We start from the raw sequence: 10219 nt of genomic DNA on the forward strand, positions 1-10219 counted from the left end.
CACTAAGGCATGGTACAAGTCCTTTCCTCCCTTCCGACTGTACCCCTCTCTGCCCTCCTATGTGGGTGTTATCCAAGAACAAGACACCAGGCGTAGTAACACCAGGTGGAGATTTTTATGTGCGTTGGTGTTTTGCCTTCATGTGTATCTGTGAGGGTGTCAGACCCTCCTGGAACTGGAGTTATGACAGTTGTGAGCTGCCATCTGGGTGCTGTGAATTGAACCTGGGTCCTCTGGAAGAGCTGCCACTGCTCTTAACCTCTGAGAGATCTCTCCAGCCCCACAGATAACATACCTTATGAAAGGCAGGGACTTAAAAAAAAACACCATCTCCGCAGGGCGTTGGTGGCACATGCCTTTAATCCCAGACTCGGGAGGGAGGCAGAGGCAGGCGGATCTCTGTGAGTTCAAGGCCACCCTGGTCTCCAGAGCATGTTCCAGGACAGCCTCCAAAGCAATACAGAGAAACCCTGTCTCGAAAAAAGCACCGTCTCCAGGCAATGGTGGTGCACACCTTTATTCCCAGCACTCCAGAGGCAGAGGCAGGCAGATCTCTGGGTTCAAGGCCAGCTTGGTCTACAGAGTGAATTCCAGAACAGGCTCCAAAGCTACACAGAGAAACCTTGTCTCAAAAAAACAAAACAACACACACACACACACACACACACAAAACCCCACCATATCCAGGCTGGGTAGTAGTGGCACACACCTTTAATCCCAGCATCTGGGAGACAGAGGCAGGTGAAATCTCTGTGAGTTTAAGGCCAGCCTGGACTACAGGGCAAGTCCCAAGACAGCCAGAGCAACACAGAAACCCTGTCTCAAAAAAACAAGATAGCAACAACGCACACACACACAAAGGCAAACACTCCACATCCATGGTCCCAGCAACCACATGAAAGCTTGCCCCTTCCTTTGTCTCTGTGAAGCCCCCTCTGTTACCAGGACTGTTTCCCCCTCTCCTTGTGGCTCCCTTCCCCCACTAAAGCTTTACCCATATCTTCAAATTCTTTAGCTATTTTTTGTTTTTGTTGTTGTTTTTCTTTGAAACCTGGTCCCCTCATGTAGCCCAGGGTGACCCCAAACTCAATGTGTGCCACAGTCTATCCAGTGTTGAGACTGTTGGGGTCACTGGGGTGAACCACTGACACCCTACCTCTAGGTGTCCTTTCAGTTGTCACAGAATGCCTTTGAGCTCATGCTGAGACACATACCCATGGAAAGCAGAGGGAGAGTTATGTCTCTAAGCACCTGGTTTCGCCAGTTCCAATCCAGCATTGCTTCGGGTCTGAGCCAAAATGGAATACCTTAATAGCAAAAGAGCACAGTGAGCCAGGCAGTGGTGGCACACGCCTTTAATCTCAGCATTTGGGAAGCAGAAGCAGATGGATCTCTGTGAGTTCGGGGCCAGACTGGTCTACAGAAAGAGTTTCAGGACAGCCTCCAAAACAATATGGAGAAACCCTGTCTTGAAAGAGTAAGGTGCGGGGCTCACAAGTGTCTTCAACCACTCACAACTCTGACTGGGCCACCAGGAACTCCTTAGTGGGAGCCATCCACAGTAACCTCCCCTCATCTCAGACCTGCCATGAGTCCCACCCCGCAGACCTGCTTCTGACTGTGACCCTTGAGTAGGAGTGAACCTCACAATCCAGTCTCCACACGTCAGCCAGCATGAGCTCTGTGCACGGGGTACTGACTGGAAGCCCCCCTCAAAAAGAAACCTGAGGCTTCCCATTGCTTTTAGAACAAAAACAAACTTCTGTACAGGAAAACCAAACCATTCTCTCATGGGGGAAGTCCTGTGTATATGTTGTCCTGTTGGTTGATAAATAAGGCACTGTTGGCCAATAGGGAAGCAAGATAGGTGGAACTAGAGTCGAGGAGGATTCTGGGAAATGTAGTCAAGAGTAGGAGTCACCATGTGATCCCGGGAGGAGAGGGCACAAGTCTGGCGTTCTCGGTAAGATAAGACCTTATTATATATATATTAGTAATTATGGGTTAATAATGAAGTCAGAGCTAGCCATTAAGAAACCATAGCAAACGGCCAACAGCTTCATAATTAATATAGGGTCCTGCGTGTTCACTTGGGACTGACGCAGCTCTGGGACCAGGCTGGCGGGAAAAATGCACAGTAAAATTCTCCTTTACTCCCTTGCCACAATCTGTATAGATTTTTGTGACCTCACAAGGTGTGGGGCTTTCTTCTCACCAGTAAGCAGTTCCGTAAGAGACACCCACTTGTGTTCTTTTTTCCTTTTTTGAGGGTGTAGGAGGAAGACAGGTTATCTTGTTGCCCAGGCTGACCTAAACGCACTATGTAGCTGAGGGTGGTTTTGAACTCTGATCCTCTGGCCTCCACCTCCCAAGTGCTGCTGGGGATGGATCACCACACCTGTTTTCTGCTGTGCTGAGGATGGAGTCCAGGGCTCTATGCACTCCATGCACACACTCCGCCAGCTGAGCTAAGATCCCTGTCTCCGGCCGGGCGGTGGTGGCACACGCCTTTAATCCCAGCACTCAGGAGGCAGAGGCAGGCGGATCTCTGTGAGTTCGAGACCAGCCTGGTCTACAGAGCGAGTTCCAGGACAGCCTCCAAAACAACACAGAGAAACCCTGTCTCGAAAAACCAAAAAAAAAAAAAAAAAAAAAAAAAAAGGATCCCTATCTCCTTTCCCCACCCACCCCCTCTTACCTCATGGTAACGAAACAATTTGGAAGACCGAGTCTCATTAGAGAAGGCAAAGGGTAACCAGCCCATATCTCCAGGAGGATTTCAGAGCGTGTGCATGACTCTTTTTTTTTTTTCCTTCTCCTGAGGAGCAGGGACCTAGATTCTATTCCAGAGTCATCCAGGGATCCGATGAGCATACCGCCTCATCCTCCCCAGGTCCTGGTTGGAAAGCACCATCCCCTCTCCCTTGCACAGGAAGAAAGGGAGGGAGTTGCCCAGGTGCTCTCCTTGACATCTTAGCAAAGCTCCCTGGGGTCATGCAAAAAAGTATCATGTCTGATACTCAGTTCCAGGAGGGAGAGCAGTTGGTCACCCCATAATGCCCCCTACTGGTCCTTAAGTTGCCCAGTATCAAGATAGGCCCTGCAACAGCCCCCAGGTGCCTAGGGCTGACTGATGGTCGTTGTCACAGACTGAAGGTCTCCGTTCCCAAGCTCAGAAGCCTGACCCCCTGGCAATGACTAGACTTTGGGCAGTAACTGGGGATAGACAAGGGTGGAGCCCTAACAAGGGGACTTCACTGAGAAGAGGAAAAGACACCAGAGTGTCCCCTCTCTCCAGCATGGGGCCATCGTGTGTGGACCACTTTGAGAAGACGGAGACCCCCCACACACACACACCAGAACCAACCGTGCTGGTTTCCCATGGGATCTGCAGCTTCAGGAACTATGAAAGACGGCCAGGCATGGGGGCACACATCTTTAATTCCAGCATTCAGGAGGCAGAGGCAGGTAAATATCTATGAGTTCAATGCTACCCTCTGACTACATAGTGAGATCTAGCCCCCCCAAAAATTACAATTTGCAGGAGTCAATTTGTTTCTTCCACCATGTGAGTCCCAGGGACTGCTCGGGTTTTCCGGTGTGGCAGAAAGTGGTTTCACCAGCTGTGCCATCTCATTGGCCCTAAAAGCCGTGATAGTTGTACTATGCAGTTTCCCAGGGAAACCACACACACACACACACACACACACACACACACACACACACACACACACACACACACACACACGGTCACGTTACAGTGTCTTCCCCGGGAAGAGAAGAAACTGAACACTTGTATCTCAGTTTGAAGACAGGGTTTTAGACCTGAGGAACATCTGCTCCATTCAGCCACGGAAGAACTTAGATGCAGCACCAAATGCCCAAGAGAACAGGGTGGCTGGATAAGTAAATGTTCCTTCAGACCCCGGGACACTTGGCAGCCATTAAAATTTCCTTTTTAAAGGATCGTGGGAGAGTGAAGACAGTGTAATATAATGCTGGGTAAACAAAGGCTAAGTGACCTTATTTAGAAAGAAGCTGAGTTTCATTTTCCTGTAAGTCGCCTTAAGACAGAGAGGGCACACAGGGACATGTCTCGAGGACCTGAAAGTCCCTTAGGTTTTTATCATTGAATCAAGGCTTAACTTCACCAAAGCCCGAAACTGGAGTGTCCCTGAGTGCCCCAGCCCTGGGGAGAGGAGTCTATCCAGGCTGTGAGAATGCACAGACCGGCAGGTAGGTCATATAGCCAGTGCCTGGGGCCTCTCAGAAAGATGAAGGACCAGAGGTGATGCCTGAGACTCAGGAAAGGGAGAAACCTTGACGATCGTGAGAGACAGGGTTTCTCTGTGTAGCCCTGGCTGTCCTAGAACTCTAGACCAGGCTGGCCTTGAATTCAAGAGATTCACCTGTCTCTGCCTCCCTGGTGCTGGGATTAAAGGTGTGCACCACCACCACCCAACTGCCTTTGGACTTTTTTAATCACAAATCCTGGCTTGTGGGAATGTCAGATTAAATCTTACTAAAATTTATAGGAGTCATTGTCTAGCCTGAGCTACTGTATTAGACCATCCCCTAGGCTGTAGAAAAAGTGTGCTGGGGCCTTGGTAGGCTCAGAGGTTAAGTGCACTTGACTGCTCTTCTAGAGGTCCTGAGTTCAATTCCCAGCAACTGCACGGTGGCTCACCACATCTATAATGAGATCTGGTGCCCTCTTCTGACGTGCAGGCAGAATACTGTATAATAAACAAATAAGCAAATAAATCCTTAAAAAGAAGAAGTCAAATTAAAAATTAACACAGCATGGGCTGGAGAGATGGCTCAGAGGATAAGAGCACTGCCTGCTCTTCCAGAGGTCCTGAGTTCAATTCCCAGCAACCACATGGTGGCTCACAGACATCTGTAATGAAGTCTGGTGCCCTCTTCTGGCCTGCGGGCATACAAACATATGCTGTATACATAATAAATAGATAAATGTTTAAAAATAACACAGCAAGCCGGGTGTTGGTGGCGCACGCCTTTAATTTTAATCCCAGCACTCAGGAGGCAGAGGCAGGCGGATCTCTGTGAGTTCGAGACCAGCCTGGTCTACCGAGCGAGTTCCAGGACAGCCTCCAAAGCCACAGAGAAACCCTGTCTTGAAAAACCAAAACAAAAAACAAACAAACAAAAAAACCACAGCAGACCTCGCAGTGGGGACTCATGCCCACTCAGGAGGCAGAGGCAGGCAGATCTCTGTGCGTTCAAGGCCAGCCTGGTCTACAGAGCGAGTGCCAGGATAGGCTCCAAATCTACACGGAGAAACCCCATCTCTTAATAAAAGAAACAAAAAAAACCCACACAACAATGACTAGGAGGAGGCGCTATTCATCCCCCCTGCTTTAAACCTGTGTGACACAAATGGCTTTGGACTGGCTTGTTTTAACAGCATGGTGATACACACTCCTGTTCCCAGCACTTGGGGGGCAGAAGCAGGCAGATCTCTGAGTTTGAGACCAGCCTGGTCTACAGAGTGAGTTCCAGGACAGCCATGGCTGCACAGAGAGACTTGGGCTGTTCCCTTTGGTGCTTTTCTGTCCACAAATCCCAAATTTTCTCTGCTCAATGGAGTGTTTTTCCTCTCTGTCTCTGTCTTGCTCTGGTTTTTGTTTTCTGGAGATGGTCTTGTTTCTATAACCCTGACTGGCCTTGAAGTCACAGTAATCCTCCTGCCTCAGACTCCTTAAATGCTAGGATTACAGGCAGAAGATGCCACACCTGGCTCCTTTTCTCTGTGCCTCAGACTAGCCCTGAATTAGCTAAGTACCCCAGGCTAGCCTCAAACTCCAAATCCTCCTATCATTGTCTCCTGAGAATTGGAATTAAAGGTAACACCACAGGCAGCCTAGCACTTTCTATTTCGCTGATGGGGTGCTCTGAAATTGTGAATCACCAGTTATAGCCAATTAGATTTTGTACAAAGCATACAGAGAAACTTTGTTCTTTGGCAATCTAAATTAAATAGGCTGATGAATTACATCCTGCAAGGAAGTGTTCTGGGAGGAAATCATGCCTGTTACAAGTGTTGTGCCCAAGTTGCAAAGTCCCCAGAGACCACCAGGAAGACAGATCCGCTAAACTGCAAAAGCAAGGTTTTAATTGTTCATCCACCCATGGCAGGGACCCCTGTCTGGTTAGCTGACACAGCAGCCTCCAGAAGGAGTGAAGTTCCCTGTCTACTGCTAGGCTTTATAGACAAAAGTTACAGAAGTTACAGGATTATATCAGTAGATACGGGATGGTTTCTGATTAGTTGTCATTTGGGAACAATTAGGAGGATTTCTCAAAGTCGTATTTTGGCATGAAGTACCTGTATACCCATTTTTCTCATAGGTTGATGCTGAGAGGGAACATTCTATGGTTTCTATAGCATTGTCTTGTTACTTGCAGGTGCCTGTTTTATGTAGATACCAATGGCTTCCAGAACTATATCCTGGAGACTACAGGGGAGGTTTTGGTCCCCCCTGGAGTTTCTTTTGTGGTCAAACAGTTCCCAGGAACCAAGCATCTAGAAGGCTGGGAAGAGTGGGGAGGGGGGTCTGGAGTTTCTTTGTGTTCAGTTTGGCCCTAGGTTCCCAGAGACCAGAGGATCTGGAGTTTCCTTGTGTCAGAGGCCTACGTGTCTTTTCTGTAGCCTGTCATGGCTGCTAAAGCAGGGGACTGAGTGAGGGTCTGGTCCCCTTGTTTAGTTTGCCCCTTTCAACAAGATTGTTTTTCTTTGCAGGGTGTGGGTGTGGTGGGCATGGAACCCGGGCTTTTTTTTTTTTTTAAAGATTTATTTATTTATTATGTATACAGTGTTCTGTCTGCATGTCTGCCTGCAGGCCAGAAGAGGGCACCAGATCTCATTACGGATGGTTGTGAGTCACCATGTGGTTGCTGGGAATTGAACTCAGGACCCCTGGAAGAGCAGCCAGTGCTCTTAACTTCTGAGCCATCGCTCTAGCCCGGAACCCAGTCTCTTGACCATACTAGATAAGTGCCCTGCTTCCCACCTGCCCCCTCTCTGGTCCGCCTTCACCCCTAGTAACGTGAGCAGCTTTGCTTGGAGCGTGCAAACCCTTCATTGCACATCACGTAGGATCAGGTTCAGCTGGCATTAGCAGAGTTGAGTAATTGCAGCAGAGGCTGCCTGATCTGATAATGCTAAAATATTTGCTGTCTGATCTTTATTGCGCCTGCGTGTGTGCACAGGTGTTTTGCTGCTAGGTCTCTGTACCATGCTTGTGCCTGGCATCCTTGGAAGACAGAAGAGGGCATCGGATCCTCTGAAACGAGAGTCACAATCACAACTGTTATGAGCGGCCATGTGGGGGCTGGGAATTGAACCCAGGTCCTCTGGAAGAGCAGCTGGTGCCCTTAACCCTTGAGTCAGTGTCTCCAGCTCTGATTCTTCTCATCGTTTTTTTGTGACGTGGCCTCACCATGTATCCCTGGCTGGCCTAGAACTTTCTATGTAGAGCGGACTGTCATCCAACTCACAGAACCCTTCCTGCCTCTGCCTCTCAAGCGCTGGGATTAGCGTACATAGGAAGCACCCAGCATGCCCTCTCGCCCGAGTCGCCTGCCCAGCCTCGTCTCTGTCACCTCTGAGACCTCTGCTCCTGGTCGTTTCTGCCCACGCCTTTCTCCAGCCGCCACTGCTGCGTCTGCCACTGCTGGGTTCCTCCAAGTTCAGCCCGCGTCAGTTAAAAGAAAAAGTAGGTAAGGATAGACGGGCATGGTAGCTGATGCCTGTGCAACCCCAGCACTTGGGAAGCTGAGGCAGTAGAATTGCTATGAGTTTGAGGCCAGTCTGAGCTAAAACAGCTCCTGCCTAGTGTTCCTCCCACACCGTCACTAACAGTGAGACCCTGCCTCAAAATTAAGTAAAATAAATAACTAATATTTAAAAACGTTGCAACACCAGGGGGCGGCATAGGACTGGCTCGGGAAGTGAATCAACCATCGGCTGTGTTGCCAGGAGGGGTTTTGAGAACAGGCAGCAGCAGCAGCAGGAGCATTTACAACACAACAATCCCTCAAGCAAGGAAAGGCTGTGTGAGCAAGGAGGATCCAAGGACTTCTGTGGGGGCTCCAGGGGAAGTGCTCAGCCGCCGCCGGCCGGGGGCACGGGGGGGGGGGGGGTAAGAGTGGAAATGACTGTTGAGAGCTCCCAAGGCTTCTGGTTGCAGAGCCCACGTCTTTGTTAGAAACAGTGGGGCTGAGTGCCTTCCTGCTAGATTGCGCTTCTCGCAGCAAACAGCTGTAGTTGCAGGGCAACTTCTTGGAGACTTCAGGGCAGCCAGAGTTGGTGTCAGGTTGGTCTGATTGGCGCCCAAAATAGGGCTGCTTGGCTGGAATGCTCCAAGCAGGGTAGTAAGGCAGCCGGAGAGCCAATTGCCCTGGGCCCCCACATCTTGCCCTAATTAAACAATTAAAGGGGTGCTTAAAACAAAAGCCTGCCAAGCTGGGCTTTATTTATTTCCTTACTTATTTATTAATTATTTTTCTTTTTTGGCAGAGTCTCACTGTGGAGCACAGCCTGGCCCCAAACCCATGGCAGTCTTCCTGCCTTAGGCTCCCTGAGTCCTCTCTTTCCTTTTTAATTTTTTTTTTTTTTTTTGGTTTTTTCGAGACAGGGTTTCTCTGTGGCTTTGGAGGCTGTCCTGGAACTCACTTTGCAGACCAGCTTGGCCTTGAACTCACAGAGATCCTCCTGCCTCTGCCTCCCGAGTGCTGGAACTAAAGACATGTGCCACCAAATCCTAGCAAAAAGTTTTTTTTTAATTGAGGGCTGGGGCATGTGCCTTGGCATGTGTGTGGACTTTGCATAGGAGGTTCTCTTCTTCTTCCTTTCCCTGGGATCTGGGGATGGAACTCGGTCACCAGGCATGGACAGCAAGTGCCTTTTACCACTGACCAATTTCACAGGCCTAAACTTCCCTGGGAGACCAGAGTTATTCAGATGACAGCCTGCCATCCTTCGTCCTCCATGGAGCAGAGTGACTTTGGCAACTTCCTGTATCCTCACAGTTGCCCTGAGCACTGCCAACCAACCGGGGGCTTCCATTGCCGTGCCTTTCAGCCAGAGCAAGGCCCTGGGTCCTGGAGGCCCCCTGCTCTCACGGGCCTCCGGAGAGCAGGAGCTCTGCACTGCTTGCTAGAGGGTTCCCAACGTCTCCCTGGCTCCCTCGTGAGAAGGAGCCTCTGATGCCCACTGCCCCACTCAGTGGCCTAGGTGTGTGCAGAGGAGTGAGTCAGCTTTCCCTTGCTTCCTTCTGGTCTTGGGGCTTCTTGGATTCACTTCCTTTTTTTTAAATTTTGATGCACTTGGGCGGTTTTGCCTGCATGTGTGTCTATGTACCTGCCACATGCACGGTGTGCACACAGAAGCCAAAAGAGGGCGTCCATCTTCTTGGCCTGGAGTTGCTATGGTCTTGGGGGCCTCCATAGGGTGCTGGGAACCGCTCCCAGGTCCTCCGGAAAGTGGCGAGCACCCTTAACGGCTGAGCCATCCCCACAGCCCCAGTTTCGCTTCCTGGATAAACTAGTTCTACCACGTTTTTTCCCAGGGCATCTGCTTCTGGGGGGGGATTGCTATCTTAGACAGGGCGGTGCCTTGGTGGTTTTTACTGATTTAATTTTTCTGATGTAATCTCTCTCTCTGTCTGTCTATCTATCATCAATCTATCCATCTATCTCTCTCACACATACACCCCTAGGGTTTCACGTATGCAAGGCAATGGGCTCTCTCTTTAACTTCCTTTCAGCTTGTTATTTCTACATTTGGGGTCAACTGAATGCCAAGCAGCTGGGCACACCCGGGAGGGTCTGTCTGGTTAGATCGCTTGACCTGTGGGCAGCCCACGGCAGAGGCCATGGGAGAAGGAAGCTTTTGAGTTTTGCCGCCCTGCCCTCACGCTCACTCTGGCAAGTTCATCGGTCCTGTTGCCCAGGCATTGCTTCGTTGGGATTGGAGTCTACATCTTCAGGATCCGAAGGCAGACTGAAGACTGGCAGCTCTCCAGGGTTCCAGCACAGACTGCGACCCCTGAGCAGAGACATCCGGCAAATGGCCTGAACTGACTTGGGCTCCTGAGCTTTCCTTTGGGTGACAGTCATTTTGGACTACTCAGCCCCACAAGCCACACTAATAAACAGCCTGTGTGTAGCCCACACAGACCTCGGGTTCACCATC

At 50.1% G+C, this 10219-nt stretch overlaps 1 long non-coding RNA gene across 4 annotated transcripts; it reads left to right on the top strand.

Annotated features, from left to right (window-relative positions):
- Positions 1–3711: 3711 nt before the first annotated feature.
- LOC121141569 lies at positions 3712–10219 on the top strand. 4 transcript variants are annotated; one of them, XR_005878530.1, is made up of 4 exons: positions 3712–4236; positions 7234–7743; positions 8953–9042; positions 9792–10219. It is a non-coding gene; the product is annotated as an uncharacterized LOC121141569 (long non-coding RNA). The 4 variants fall into 4 exon arrangements; XR_005878532.1 differs by having other exon boundaries at positions 3713–4236; positions 7234–7739; XR_005878529.1 differs by having other exon boundaries at positions 3713–4236; positions 8953–10219.

The sequence above is a fragment of the Mesocricetus auratus genome, unplaced genomic scaffold (genome assembly GCF_017639785.1).
Source record: "Mesocricetus auratus isolate SY011 unplaced genomic scaffold, BCM_Maur_2.0 Super-Scaffold_100007, whole genome shotgun sequence".
NCBI lineage: Eukaryota > Metazoa > Chordata > Mammalia > Rodentia > Cricetidae > Mesocricetus > Mesocricetus auratus.